A 15,916-nucleotide genomic window follows, 5' to 3' on the forward strand; every position below is an offset into this window, starting at 1 on the left:
AACAGGGACACAACTCTGCATCTTGCCGAAGGCCCTGAGATGCTGCTTGGTTTTTTAAGGTTGGCTTTGTTCCTGCTTGGGAGCCTGACCTTGCAGGAGGAGGTCTGCCAGGAGGCTCTCCAGCCACTGCTTCTGCAAATGCCACACACACAGCCTGGCTGGGACTGCAGGAGGGACAGCAGGGCTGGGAGGGGATCCTGACTGCAGACCATCTGCCTGGCACCAAGGACATGTGCTCCTGCCCACCATGCTGACAAAAGTGTTTCTCCTATGCAGAGGCTGTGATGTGTCCCAGGCCTTGTCCCCTTCACCATGGTCCCTGGGGAGCCCCTCTCAGTGTCACCCTTGGCGTGGGCACAGTGACATCCAATGCAGTTGCTCTGTGTTGGCCTCCTCTGGCCCATGGAACCTGTTGTGGTGTCCTGGTGTTTCAGGGCTCACTGGTATCCCTGGGCATGGAAATTGCTCATCTTGGCCTCAGATGTCTCAGCTCTTGTCACTCAATTCCACAAACCATGTCAGCATTCAGTGCCCATGCTCGGTGCTCACCCTACGTGCTTCTTCAGCAAGCCTGGAGTTCTTGGTTCTCATTCTGCTCTCTCCCTGAAAACTTCCCTTCAAAAGAAGCAGGGGCTTGCTGGGGGGGATGCAGCAGGAGCATGTCCTGGGAGCAGGTTCTTTGGCTGTTGGAATGCTTATCCTAGTGCTGCTCCTTCCAGGTGCAATAGGAATGTGGGGTGACCTGAAACAGCCCCGTCTGCTCCAGCCCGTCCCTCTCTAACACCCCTGAGCAGCAACAGGATGGGGGATGCTCATGCACAATTCCCCTTGAGAGCTAAGCCAACCAGCCACTGGATGTCATTATTGCTCCAAACCAATACATTGAAGAATCTATTCCAGACCTCCAAGAAAATGTGAGTTTTCAGTAGTTAAAATCCTTAAAATGTGCTTCCCGATGACACAAATCTGTTCACCTCTTCTCCTGCAGCTCTTGTGTTCCCCAGCACACCTTTGCATGCCTGGGGACAGAGTGCCTGGGGTTTGGCACAGGGAGGACAGTCCTGGGTGACCTCTGTGCCCTTCCCGGGAGCTCTGCTCCCTCCTCATGTGTGAGGATGACAGCACGGCTGTTTCTGCAGCAGCAGAATGGGGCACCTCAATTCCTGAGCAGGACTGAGCAGCAGGGAGATGTTCCCCAGCACTGTCCTGCCCCACTGGGAGCCTCTGCCACAGCCCTGGGCTGGAGAGCAGAGCTGGCAAGGCAGAGGGCTTTTGGCTGGTATCTGATCCAATAAATCAGGGGGAAAATATTTGGTTCAGTTTCCCCGTGCTTCGTCTTTCAGCTGGGGACCCCAGCTGTCTCGCTAGACCTGAATTGGAATATTTTGCTTTAGGTTATTTGACCTGACACACACTTTTCCTGCCTTCTCCCTGCTTCACTTTAAAAATGAGGTCTGATCTTAAAGAAAATTGTCCTTTGAAACCACAGTTAGAAATTACATTTATAGAGGGCAACATCTTTCGTCTTCCTTCTTCTCCCAGGGATTTTCATTGCAGTTTTCCCAAATTCAGCCTGATTTCACCAACAGTTTTGAATTCTTGGATTGTCCATTTCCTGGCTGGTTTGATATTTACTGAAAACATTTTACATGTGCCAGGTTCAATGTGAGAGCTGATGGAAGGAGGGGATCAGGGGTTAATTGATGACTGACCCTCCTCTCCCCAAACTGCTCACAAGTCCTCTCCCAGCACTCCCAGTGTAGCTGTGCCATCACAGCCTCCCATGAGCTCTGGGACAGACTTTTCCTGATGTACTGGGAAGTCTTGGGTGTCCCATTTGTGGTGTGTATGGAAAAGACTTTATGGGGGAGTAGAGAAGAACTGCAGTGCAGTACAGAGAGGAGTGGACAATCCCTGGGGAAATCCTGGCACAAGGTTTGCTGGGGAGAGCTTCCATAGAGCCTCACTGATCTGGGCTCTTTCATCTTTATGTGTCTGCTTCTAAGTTGCCCTATTTCAGTTATATCCCTTTCATTGGCTTTTCTTCTTCCACCACAGCTGTAAAACAAGCCAGAGAAACATCAACTACTGCAAGCCTGATGTGAAGAAATCATCCTGAAACAGCAGAGCAGGATGTACGTGGGCATCTCTAGCACTACCTCGGGTCCCACAAACAGCTCTGGCCAGCAGCAGCATCATCTGCTCCCACTGCAAACCATTGCAAGGAGCTGCAGCCCAAGGGAAAAAAAAAGCACTCTGCTCAGCCTTGCTCTTAAACTCTTGCAGAGAAGAGCTTGGGACAGGCCTTGGATGTGGTGAGCAGAAAGGAAGTTGTCTCAGCCTCATGAGAGCTCTCAGCATATGCCTGCACTCCCTGCTTGTTTTGACTTATGTGGGAATCTTTGCAATCAAAATGATACAAAAATTCCAATCACTACTGATCGCTTTAGGCAGGTGTAATTCAATCTCTGGCTGCAGACAGCTGTCATTTAATTAACAAGGGAAGAGCCAAAATTCTGTGTAAGACTGGGGAAGGGAAAGATAAGAGCCTGAGGGGGACTTATGATAATAGAGAGGGGAGGATGCCAGCACTTACTCAGAGTTTATCTGTTCCCACAGCCAGGTAACATTCCCTCCATCACAGGCAGCAAGGGGAGCTGAGGTAGCCAACACAGTTATCCACTTCCTTCAAGTCCAGGCTGTGGGGAATGAGGACAACACCAAGGGTGATGAGTCTCAGTATTGTTACCAGCTCTAGGAACTCACAGGCTCTGAACACTTTTTTCTCTTGCTGTTTCACCACTTTGATTTCTTTCCTGGCTCTCAGCCCCCTGGGGCCAAGCTTAGCTGGGTACAAATTGCTGCAGTTCTCTTTGGCCACTGGACTGGTGCTGGCCCTCCAACAGTGCAGAATTTGTCCCTGTCTTGCTCTCTTTGTAGCTGCTGACTTGCCAGTGGCTGTGTACCTTGTGTGCCTCTGCTTTCCACACTTCCGACCCAGATTTCAATTTCCTCCACCTAAAATGAAATTAATAGGTCCTGCTACTGCAGGAAGTGGTGGGCAGTGGAGGGAGTGGTTCAGTCCTGCTTATCTTGGGCAAATTGAGCATGTTTGGAAATGGTTTTCAATAGCTCATGTCCTGATAGTGCAGTGCTTCACCTCCTGCAGCACCTGGAGCAGCTGGAGCTGTGGGATGGGGTCACACATCCCCCCATCCCAGCAGTGTGGGGATGCTGGTTCCACCTTAGGAGCACTGGCCACTGGGGCAGTGACCTCCCTGTGGGAGCCTCAATGAGGGACCCAGGGAAAGATCTCCTGTGCTGGGAGATGTTGAGCTGATGGAGGGATTTCCAGTTGCAGAGATGGCAGGAAATGTCACCCAGCTGTCCCTTGGCCTTGGGAGTGCCTGTGTGCATTGGTACAACCTTGCACTTGCATGGCCCAGAGAATGCATCATGCTGGACCTAATCCAGCTCAACAAAACCACCTTTATTGTCCCACTTGGTGTTGTGGCTTCTGTTTTGACATCCCTGAGCTCCAGAGATGGCAGGGCATTGTAGTATTTTAATTTACTTCTGTCTCATCAAAGAACCAAGTTTTGGAGAGGAGGGAGATGAAAATCCAGAGGAAATTGCTGGATTCCTGCAGTGCTGACTCTGAGCTGTTTGATATTCTCTCTTTTTTAAGGTTTGCTTGTTTTAAAGCAACATTAATTGGAAAGATGCTGGAGTGTCAAATAGAAACCACTCCCTGAATAACCTCACTAATGAGCATGTTATTAAAGCAGGGTTAGGAGCTCCCTAGAGGGCTCTCTCTGGATAGGATTAAATTAAAAAAAAAAATCATCTAAACTAGAGAGAAAATCTCTGTTAGTCTGCAGTGATGAATATAGAAAAGTCCAATGAAAAATGGCTTTGAAAGGTTTAAGTGTATGTCTTCCTATCTAGGACTAGCCTTCTCCATCCCTCAGGGCTCAGTCAGGCAGGGAAGAAGTTTTTAATGAAGCAGAGGGTGGAGGAGTTGCAGCTCAGAGCCTGACAAGCCACTTTCTATGTGGCCACTTCCCCATGCCCATTTAGATAATAAGGGCAGTCCCTGCAGGCCACCAGGGTGGGCAGTGTGTCTGCCCAAACAAAGTGGCTGGTGGGAGGCAGGGGCCAGCAGAGATGGGGATGCTGAGAGCCTGTGCCAGGAGATGAGAGAGTGCCTGTGCTCTCTGCAAAGTGTAGCTTTTATCTGACTCCACTGGAGCAGTTTCCCAATAGGGCCTCGTGGTGCTCTGACCACTGTGATGCTGTGAAGTGCTGGTATCTCCACCTCCCTCTCCACCTCCCTCTCCCGTGGGTCTGGAGAGCATCCTGACCTGAGCATCTCCTATCTCTGAGAGCAGGGACACAGCCCAGCTCTGGAGCAGATGGGGCTGTGGGGTGGATCACACATCCCCTCTGACAGCAGTTCCACATTCAGCCAGGAGCCCTGGTGCCTTTGGGCAGGGAAAGTGAAGGAGTGGTTTCATGGTTCCCAGCCCCTTCCCTCCCACTGGAAGGATGTGGGAGGATTTAGGGCAGGAAAACTGTTCTCATACCATCTGAAGACAGGCATGAAATGCTTTAGCAAAGCTTCCCTGCAGGCAACAGCGACTTCCAGAGCAATTCCAGCTTTTTTGTGGCTTGCCCTTCCCGTGAATGGTGGGCAGGTCAGCCCTGCCCCAGCCGCAGCAGGGGCTGCCTGGGAGCTGATTCACTGCACCTGCAGACAAGGAGCTTCATAGCTTAAGGCCATTCTTTGCCTGCATTACCATGGAGCACATTTTCAGGGAAGCTTGGCTGCCTGGGCTGCTCCTGCCCAGATATTTGGGCTTTGCAGGCAGGAGCATCCCTTTGGAGAGGATTTTGTCCGTGTGCAGAAGGAAATGTATTGCCTGTGCAAAGCACCGTCTGACAGGCTAATGCAAAACATGCCAGCACCAAGCTGTGACTCAAAACAAAGAGGGAAAGCACAGTATTTTTATTTTCTCTGCTGCTGCACTCAGTTGGAGTTTTTTCTTTCTTCTTGTTTTTTTTTTTTTTTTTTTTTGTTTTTTTTTTTTTCTTTGCCTGAGACAGGTATTTGGATTCTCTGTGCTCCCCAAACTCTTGCCTGGGCTGTCTCCAGCAATCAGACAGAGTGACAGCTCTGAAACTCTCCAAGTTAACAAGTTCAAGTGCTGATGATTAACTAGATTCACAAAGTTGATTGGAAAAAAATAGGGATATAAATAAATATTCCTGGAGATATTCCACCCCCTGTAGTCATGAACTTTGAATAATTGGAGGGAATTATGCTGAGTACTAATCAAAAGGGTTGTTTTTTTTTTTAATTTGCTAATTACTGCTGGGTTTCATCAGTGTCAGACTCTAATCATCTCAAGACATGTTAATTGACCCTTGGGAGTTGTTTATCTGATGCAGAAAGTTTTAGATGGGGTCATACAAAGAAATGCAATCACTGAGGTTACTTCTTGCCTGCCACTCAGCTGGAGAGAAGAGTTAAAAAGTCTTTGGGCCATGAGGACATGTGCACTGACCTTCCCATCATCTGAGCTCTGGAGTGGCTCCTTGTGGATATTGTGGCATCATCCATTGGGACCTTCCCTCTTGTCCCTTGCACTTCAGTGTCCTCTCTGCAGGTCTCCTGGTTTCACACACAGAGTAACTTTGGTGATCCACATGCAGTGAGTGCTGACAGTGACATCCCTGGTGATGCTGTAAGGCTGCTCTTTTCCATGGAAAGGTGTGCTGGGACAGGTTTGTGGTGCCCCAGGAGCAGGCTGAGGTTTCTGCTAAGGAGTGCAGGCATCACTGTGGAAGGATGTATGCAAAGAGGAAGGTTTTGGGGTGTTTTCTAACTAGATTCAGATACAGCCCTTTAAATCCCCACGTTCCTTCCACCTCCTGAGAAGGCAGTGAGCAGCAGCAGGCTGTCCCTGTGATTGCAGAGGGCCTCAGTCTGTCCCTAGGAGCCCCTGAGTGGTCCCCTCCTCCCTGAGACAAGGCTTGCAGGGTTGGGTCACCTTTGCAAGTGTGGCTGCAGACCCATCTCCTCCCAAAGCTGTGTCCTTTATTCCATCCTTACCCCAGAACTGGCTTCCTGGGCGGTTTCACAGCCTGGCTGCAGGATTAACCTGGCTGCAGGATTAACCTGGCTGCCCTGGCCCTTGTGTGGGGATGCCAGGAGCCACTGGCCAGCTGCACTAAAGGTCTGGCAGACCTCAGTCCCGTGGCACTGTCCCTGGCCCCTGTGCATTTGTCCCAGCAGGGGCAATGGCAAGAGATGGTCCCAGAACCCCAGTGGAAGCACGGGGGAGGCTGCAGAGCACAGCCTGTGGTGCAGGCAGGGCCTGGGGGCACCACCCAGGCTCCAGCTGGGGCTGTGGGGAGGGGGCTGCATGTACAGCTCAGTGCCGGCCTGTCCCTGCAAGGCTAGGGAGGGGTGAAAGAGCACAGCAACACAGGCTTCCTCCATAGAGCAGAAACACTTTATTGCAGAATTACACACACTTTTACAGACTAGTGTGCAGAACCAAGGACAGAACCAAGCTCATTGGTCCAAGGAAGGCAACACCTCCTGTAAACACGCCTTTACCAAAACATCACTTTCCTCATGCACTCTCCTGCTCACACCACCAGGTGCTAATCTTTGTTATTAATTCTTTTCCTTCTGTTTTCCTTTGAGTAGCTTGGGAAAACTCAAGCTGCGTTTTCCCCTGATTCTCACCAGTATCCACACCTGCCAGGGCCAGCAAAGGCAGGACCAGCTTCTGCCCAGCCACCTGGCCATCCAGGCTGGAGACTGCAGTGCAGGGGGCTGTGAGCATCACCTGGAGATGCACACAATTAGAACAAGCATTCCTGTGTGCTTTGCTTTGACAGGGAGCTGGACAGACACTTTGCAGAAGCATTTCCTTGCCCGAAAGCCAAGCACAGTTGCTGTGCCCAGCTCTCCTTCCTAGAGCCACGTTTTAATGAGACATCCTGGGCACAGGCAGAGCTCCAGCAGCATCGTGGAGCATGCAGCTCCGTGCTGGGAATATCAGTGGAGCCACAAAGAGATTTCACTCGCAGCTACCTCGTCGCTTGATTGACACCCTGTAATAAAGAGATTCGCCACATAATTACTGTGCACTTGGGATGCAGCACCAGGGATTATTTTAACCCAGTGACAGCCTTAAACGGTAGTTACAGTATATGTTTACATTAATGCCATTAGTTATTTTAGTGTCTTTTACACAAAAGGCTTTTCCTTGAAATGGCAATACAGTAAACAGCAGCTCAGGTGTCTTCCAGAGACGTCTCTACCCCAAATTCTGATGAACTGTTGAGGCAAACAGGAGGGGAAGGATCTGAGCTGAGATTCAACGAGCAGCACCTTGACTTGAGGATAACAAGTGGTGCAGGAGCCTCTGACCTCTCAGCACTACAGGGTAAATGCAGGAGCCTGAAACAAAATCTCTGCCATACTCAGTGTCCAGCTGTGGCAGCAAGGAATTGTCACATGTGACACGCAATGGCTGAGATCTGACCTCTGTTAGCACACCTACAACTGGGTACAGCTGCAGCCATATTCAGGTGTCTATCCCAGCCTTGCCACAAAAGATGTTAATCTAGACTTATAACAATGAGAGAAGGAGCTGGGCATTTACTTGTAGGGAATAACAATAATAAATGATATTTTTTATTAAGAAATATTACCTAGAAAGTTTATTTCTATTTAAGGGCTTCCAACAGCCAGCAATGTAATAAAAAGGAAAAAGAATATGGGAAGGGGAAAATTAGAAAAATGAAGGTGATCAAATAAAACACACGCCTATACATGCCTTAAGTCAATAATACTTAGACATCATAGTTGTGTTTGTGTTCTTCTGCAATGAAAGAAAGGCCACATCTCATAAACTGATACAAATTATCCTGGAATCAAAATGAAAATGGGTACAAAAGAGGTGGTGAAATATTAACAGCCAGTAATGGGAACACAGGTCCTTCCATCACTGTCACCATGAATTGTGATGGCAGTGGATGCACAGAGGCTGGTACAGCTCCTGCTGGTGCCCCTGTGTGCCATGGGGGTCACACAGCACCTGGGAATTCTCCTCCTTTATTTGACTTCCATCCACATTTTGCTGTGATGCTGGGATGGACACAACAGGCCCGTCCTGGGGCTGGGTTGCATCTCTGCAGTGTGGTCACCCACCATTAACTACGTGACTCAGGCATTTTTCCCGAGCTGCTGCTCAGCTCCCAGCTGGTAGCAGAAGTTCTCCTCATCTGCCCTTATGTGAGCGACCTTGCACTGCTGGCACTCTTAGATTTAATCACTTCTACTCATGTTGAGATCACCCAGGTCTTCTGGTATGACATTATGTGCCTCTGTATTGAGGATATTTCACAGCATTGCATCTCTAGAGCAACTCATTAGCATAAGACTAATTTTTATACCAAGGTCATTAATTAAAACATTAAATGATGAAAACATTGGCATTCCTGAAACTTGCCCTTGAGAAACTTGGTCAGCCCTTTGTTTAGTGCTTCCCTGGTCCTCATCACTCCCAGGTTTTATCCCACTAATTCTCACCTCTGGTTTAATTAATAGGACATGAGCCAGGTCCAATGAGGAGCAGCAAGGCATGGGTTGGGCTTGAGGCTGGAGCCACTCCTTTTCCCAGGAGCAGTGTCCCAGCCTGGCCAAGATCTGTCATCCCACCCATCTATATTCACATAGACAGAGTGCACTGTCTAGTACACAGATGTTTGGGGTAGAACCAAAAATCCCACATCCCTGCTGGTTTGTGAGGGTCTGAGGAGCCAAGCATGTGATTTTCTTGGTCCAAATTCCCCCTTCCCTATAACAGGGTGGTGGCTGCTTTGCTGCTGCTGCTGCTTCCCACCAGGGCCTGTGTTTCAGCAGCTTCCAGAGGAAATGATAGCAAATCACTTTGGGGACTGTTTATGATAAAGAGTGCAATACAAACAGATAATATCATCATACTCCACTATTAACAGGCTTAAATCCCAAGGATGGGGAGAAGCTCCTGTGGAGAGCAGAGCTATCTCTCAAACACTTCTGTTGCAATTTAAAAGCACTCCCCAGCCTGGCAAGGCTAATTTCACATCTTTTCCTCCAGGGAGTACATTTGGGGCTCTCCCTGCTTGAGGCAGGAGCCCTCCATGCTGATTAGATTCAGACAGGGGTTTTGGTGTTTGCTTTTCTTGAGTTCTGATGGAACATGATGGAGAAGAACATGTCACATGGTTGTGTCACCCCCACTGAGGCCAAACCAGCTGTGAGCTGGGCAGGACGAGCTTGCTGAGTTGTGTCCCTGTGAATGTGCCACCCAGGGAGGGAAATGGGGACAGCTGGGCAAATTTCCCCCTTTTTTATTGCTGCCACTGCAGTCCTTGGCTGGTCTGTGTGGGAGAGTCTCAGAGGTGAGGCAGGAGAGTCAGTAAAAATAAAACAGAAAAGGAGAAGAGCATGAAAGGCAAAAATACATAACTAGGGCAGATGTCCCACCCTCTCACTTTGTACTGAGGGATGGGAATTGCTTTTTCAGATTATTTCTCTGTCTGGAAAGATATTTGTATGCAGATGTTGCTGGTGTGGTTGGTGTCTTGACTGGGCCTTTTCATTTCAGTGGCCCTTCTGGAAGAGCCATGTTTTCATGCATTAGGCTTGAGCAGTGACTCACTGAGCCTGGGTCATCCCTGGTGATGCACAGGAAGGCAGTGGGAATGCCAGGGATGAAGAGTGGCTGGAGGGATGTCCTCAGCAGGAGGAGAAGGGATAGTAAAGATTGAGTTGTGCTACAGCTGCAGCCCCTCAGTGCCTTCAGGGGAGCATCCCAGTTCCTGCAGCTCTGCCTCCTGCCCACACCTGCTCCATGCACTGGGCCCAGCTCAGACACCTCTTCGTTCTGCCTGCTCCTAAATCCCCGCGTTTCCCTTCTCCATTCCTTTTGCAGTGGGGGCTTTACCCCACTCAGCATCACTTCCCTGCTCATCTCCGGCTCAGACAAGGCAGGAAACATATTTTCAATGTATTAATTAAAATGTCTTTGCAGCAGAACATCTGCATGGAGAGCGATAGATCACCGAAGTGTGCGTGTGCCTGTGCGTTGCAGCCTCCCAGATAACGCATTGCTTTGCATAATTTATTCCAGCCAGCACAGCAATCACTTTCATAGCCTGTGATCTTCAAGTATGCGATTATCAATCTGCAGCCCGGCTCCATGTGACCCAGGAGTTAGATTATTCCCAGATAAAGGAGATTCAGGACGTTTGGTGCTCCATCACCTCTGGCCAGATGGTTGGATGGGATAAGATCAAGCATTGTTTTGTTAGGTCCCACCCCATCTTCTCAGGTATTCATCACTGTCAGCTATTTTGGGAGAGGATGGTCTTTGCCAATGATGCTATTCAATTTCCTGATTGTTCAGCTCATATCAGTTTAGCTTGAAAGATAATAAGATAGAAACCAGAGACTTCCCAGTCAATAAAAGGAAACCTCAGAGGCTTTTTCAGTCTTGCATCTGTCATTCTTTGTTGATATTTTAGCTGCCGAGCATATGACAGCTGGTTGTAAAACTCTTATTTCCTCCTTCGAGAGAATTAAATGAAGAGCATTTAATTTATTCCATGGAGGTTTCCCCAAGTGACCCATGGAACAGGTCACTTTCTGGCAGCTGGGACAAATCTGGAGGGATTTGGAGCTTTCTTCACCCATGGGAGAAAAAAAAGTGATTTCGTTACCTTTTCCCTTCTATTTATTTTTTACCATCAAACCAATTTTGTGTTTTCCAGCATTGGTTCTCCTTCCCATGAGTACCACAAATCATTGCTGGCATCCATGGTGCCAACCTGGCCCTGCCAGTGGCAACCAGCATCTCCTGAGTGGAGATCCTGTCACAGGATTGCACTGGGCTCCAACCTCCAGGCACTGGTGCAACTGGAAATGGCAACTGGGAGCATTTCTCCTGCACACAGACACACAGGTGGGCACCCAGCACCATCCCTGGGGACATCCCAGCCCCTTCAGCAGGTCAGGACTTTATTGGGCTCATGGTTAATGTCACTAATCAGTACCAGGGGAAGGCTCCCTTAACTGTGCCAAGGGCAGGCAGCTGCTCAAAGCAGCACAATAATTATGTATAGCCCAAGTAATTATTTTTGTCACATCTTCCTGGCAGGAGAAGACCATTTGTGGGCTGGGTTTAGCTACCTTCCACAACACGCCTGTGTCTTATTTATCCAGAACAATACGCTCAGTGTGATTTTTCTGTCGTCTTTTTCCTTTTAACGTCGTTTCCAGCCCACACTGCTTTTAATTTGGTGAGGTAAATTGAGACTGGGAGGGGAAGCTGCAGAAAACTCCAAACTCCCATTCTCTGAGCAAAACATTCCCCTGGGATCTGACGGCACTGCTGAATTGCTGGTCCTTCCCTTCCCAAGGGGATTGTGAGTCTCAGTGGAGACAAATGCTATTTTGGATGGCTGTAGTCACTGCATGGCCAGGGCTTGTTGTGGGATCTGCTCACAGCTTTGGAGCCTTCCCAGCTTCCCTCCTTACCTGGGGATCTCTGACTCAGCAGCCCCAGCTGCCCTATTTTGAATGTTGTATCAATAAAAGGGACGTTACCAGAGCGCTGCCTGCAGAGTCCTGCTGCTGGCTCGGTGTGGATGAAGGAGAGTTGCTCCCCACACTCACTTCAAGGCTGCACTCAGCCTGCCTGGGCCCAGCTGAAAAGGTGATGGGTTTGAAGGTCTCTGCTCCTGGAATCCTGGGGAAAGGAGATGCACCCCATGACTCATTCTGAGCCTGCTTCCATTCCCTTCCTGAAATCGCTCGTGTTCTCCTGGATCTCCAGTCAGCCTTAAAATAGGAGAAGAAGCTGAGATGGTGTCATTAATCCCAGATTTGGTGGATTGAATAGCTGGATTCCCATCTGAATTTCTAATTTGTTCACTGCTTTCAGCCATCTTAATTTTTTTTCTGCTTTTCAGAGCCAAAGAGTTTAAATGTCCACAGCTGAGCCATAACCAGTCTTGTACCTTCACCTACACATCTCAGCTATTCTCTCCTTTCTCCCCATCTCACTTTGGCCCAAAATACAAATGACCTTTAAACAGCCTTAAATAGTGCAGGTGGCCACACACAGGAACCAGTAGCCAGCCTCCATGGTGGCAGTCAGCCATGGTACAGCCCTTTCCCCTTGTCATGGACATCTTGAAAGTGCAGCTTGAAGGTCCTGATGAGGCTTCCCTGTCTGGATTTTGCACCCCTCACCTGTTGTATCCACTGTGGAGTTACACAGCTTTGAAAGGCACATTCTGTTTTGCACAGGGACAACCTCCAAGTCTGCTTAATACATGAGTGCTCACTCAGAGGTGTCCTTTCATTTACTGCTTCCACCATCAGCAATCTGCAGAAGTTTAGGGTGCCTTAGGGAATTCCAGGCTTTAGCATCTTTTCCTTGGTAACAGTGCAGCTGCTCCTGGTGCAAATGGGTTTCTCCCAGCCCCCTCCCCACCCTGTCAGCATTGCCCATCCTCTCTTTCTTGGCTTGTCCCTCCTCCTTCCTCTTCCTCTGGGTGTACTTGCAAAGTGTTTGCTGTAACTATTGAAATGGATATAGTGGCAATTTGGGGAGAAGATGCTGTTTAAAGCTCTTTAATTTAAAGGATGCTAATTCACTCCACTCCATCCTCGGGTGAGTTATCCAGCTACATGCAAACCTCCTTTTCTCAGGGTGTCAAATAGGAGGATGATTTTCTTCAGGCTATATTTAGAGACTTTGCTGAGCCCATGGCCCACAGGGCATCCCACAAGGACAGCTGGGGGAGCAGGGAGCTCACAGAAGGCAGGGATGCTTTGGGACACCATCCCTATGGAGCTGAAATGCTGCTTCCCTGGGGCCAGCCCCTTCTGAAACTCTGCTTTGTGTCACCTGCTTGGGAGCACAAAAAGGGGAGAACCTGAGGAAGGCTGTGTTTGGCAGCCAGGGATCAAGGTGAAGGCAATTGCTGGAAATAATAATAAGAAACTTGGCTACAGATCTCCATCCCAGGTCAGGTGCTCCAAGGGCTGTAGTTAACCCATGTGAAAAATTGGCTGGAGACCTCCCTGCAAGCCAGGTTCTGCCTCCAAGGCAATCTGGATAAATAGCTCTGCAAGCCAGGGGGAGCAGCTCCAGAGAGGAGCCACGGGGCGATTCCCTGTGTTTAAAAGATCCCTGCAATTACCATCCCAAATGACTCCTGTCCTGTGTGCTCCATCATCTCCCAGGCTGATCCACGTGTCCCCACACAATTGCTCTGCCATCTCCCCCGTGTGATATTGCAGGATATTCCACTGCATTAGCAAGTCCAACATGTTTTTACTGCCCACTGTCTCTCCATGCAATATTTCACTGTCTCCCTGGCTATTATCCTGGCGGCACAAAGTCCCATTGAAATTCATGGTGCAAGTCGCCCATTTGTTTCCTTTGAGCTTTGCAGGGCTGTTCTATGCAGCTTTATGCATATCATTTTTTGCTATGCAAAGTGAGGGTAATGACTTTACCTGCTCTCTTTCAAAGCACTGAACAAAGCCTGTCCCCATGCCGTAGACTGATTTTGGAATATTTGTTCTAGGGTTTGAAAGGGATGAATCAGAGCTCTTAGGGAATGTGCAATCTGATGCTCTGTAAATAAAAAGAAAGCCATGCTGCATCTACATGTCTCCAAGGCAGGCGTGTGCTCCCTGTCAACCTTTCTTGCTGGAATCAGCTTTGGGGATGGCTCTGGCAAAACTGAATAGCTTCATTTTAATGACAGCCCTGGAGCAGCATCACTTGGTTTGGCCAATGCCACTGACAAGTCTTGAACTGGCTCTGCCTTTTGAGGAACAGATGGTGCCCCTCATGCATGACAAGGTGAGACTCCTCCAGCAAAGGGTCACTGGAGGAATCCTCATGGACACATCAGGAGTGTGGGAGAACCAAATGCACAGCAGCAAAGAGAAGGTTTTGCTGTGAAGACCTTCAGACTCAGGCTGACTTTCCTCTTTCCTCCACTGCCACCCCAAAGGGACTGAACCTCAGGTACCCATGGCATGGCTTTGATGTCTTGAATGAAGCCCCCAAACCAGTGACCACTTGTAAAAATGGGGTTGATGATGTCTGTGCTTGGATCTGTGCAGTGCCATGGCAGAGACAAGGCTTCCCTCTCCATACACTGGTGTTTGGACACAGCTAAGCATGCAGGGTGGATTTTGGACATTGCCCTGGGATGCATGGTTTGAAGTGTGTGTTTTGCTGGGCCATGATCAAATTGCAACTTGAAGATTTGGTGACAAACTCCTTGGTTTGAAAACACCCACAAGCTGAGAGTTATTCTCCAAAGAGGCTTGTGAACAGCACCTAACAAGTGCACTGGAGAATTTCTCCTTTTCTTTGTGGACAATGTGTGTATGACAGAGGAAAAAAAAAAAGAAAAGGACAAAATATCTTTAAAGAATTTGCTCATTTTGAATTATTTACTCTGTCTACTTTCCTGGAGTCCCCAAGAGGAAGATGGTGTGCAATCTGCATTACAATAGCATGTCAAGGTATCCAGAAGGTCCAAAAAAACCCATCAACAGTGGGATGAGTCCCCTGGGGCCTTGGTGAAGGACATCCAACCGTGCTGCACTGAATCCAGAGCTGCAGATGTAGGCTCCACAGGGATGCAGGCACAGCAGGGAGACAGTCATCAGCATCAACAAGGATGAAGAGGGCCAAATGAAAGCCAGTTTCAGACTCAGTGGTCAATACAGGCAGCACACAGGACAGGGACGTGTCTGTGCTTTGGGAGGTGGGTGAGCAGCAATGTCTGCATGGGAACTGCACCATCCTCATGGAGCTTCCCTCAGCTGCCAGGCCCAGCAAGCAAAGGTAGGACCAGGGACCAAGCCAGTCCTGGATGTCTCCACATTGCAACTGTGAGCTGAGAGAGCAACTCATGATGCACAATCACTCCTCACCTGGGCTCTGGGCTGGCAGGAGCCTCCTGCTCCCACTGCTGTCACCTCTCACTGACTTTCACTGAAAGTTTCAAAGTCAAAACTGAGAGAGAAACTCAGGACAAATGGGGACCTATAAAAACACATCTGAGCTGCCAAGTCTACAGCAGATGTGATTTGCAATGGATGAGGTATTAATGCCCTGAAAAATTGGAGTAATGATGTGCAGTAATATTTGTCATCACCAAGGCTGAGTATGTTAAACAAAAATGTTTTGAAATGCAGCTTCTGCCTGGGCCCAGTAACTTTCCCAGATGTAAATATTGCAGTTGTTTTCCAAACATTCTCTAAATACCATAAGGCCTTAGTCCACTTACAGCACTAACAGCCCATAAAATGTCATTTTTTGTTTTCTAATTAATCTGATGATTTTTATATAGGATTTGACAACAACAGTGGAAAAGCATTTCAAGCTGAAAAAAAATTTATCCTTTGGATGTCAAGTCACCCACAGCCAAGCTGGTGCATCACTGGGTACTGCAGAGCAGCATCCCCTCATCCTGCTGGATGGTGACTCATGGTTGGGCAGCTCTACTCACCCTCCAAGCCAGGGGACACCAGCCAGTCTTGTAGGATGTGAAGGGGGACACCACACCCTTCCTATAAGCATCATTTATAGGATTTATAGCATCAATTATAGGATGATTCCTATAAGCATCATCCTCCCTTTTCTCTGGTAAGAGCTCCTCGTTGTGGTGCATTTTTCAGATGCCCACAGCAGAGAGGGGAGCTGGAGGCAGAGCCCTCGTGGGGGTCTGAGGCTGGTTGGGTTTTCACCCTCTGTGTGAGGTGGGTCATTGCTGTTCAGGTCTCACTGTGGGGATTCAGGTGCTTGGGATTTTT

The sequence above is a fragment of the Oenanthe melanoleuca genome, chromosome 14, assembly GCF_029582105.1.
Source record: "Oenanthe melanoleuca isolate GR-GAL-2019-014 chromosome 14, OMel1.0, whole genome shotgun sequence".
Taxonomy (NCBI): domain Eukaryota; kingdom Metazoa; phylum Chordata; class Aves; order Passeriformes; family Muscicapidae; genus Oenanthe; species Oenanthe melanoleuca.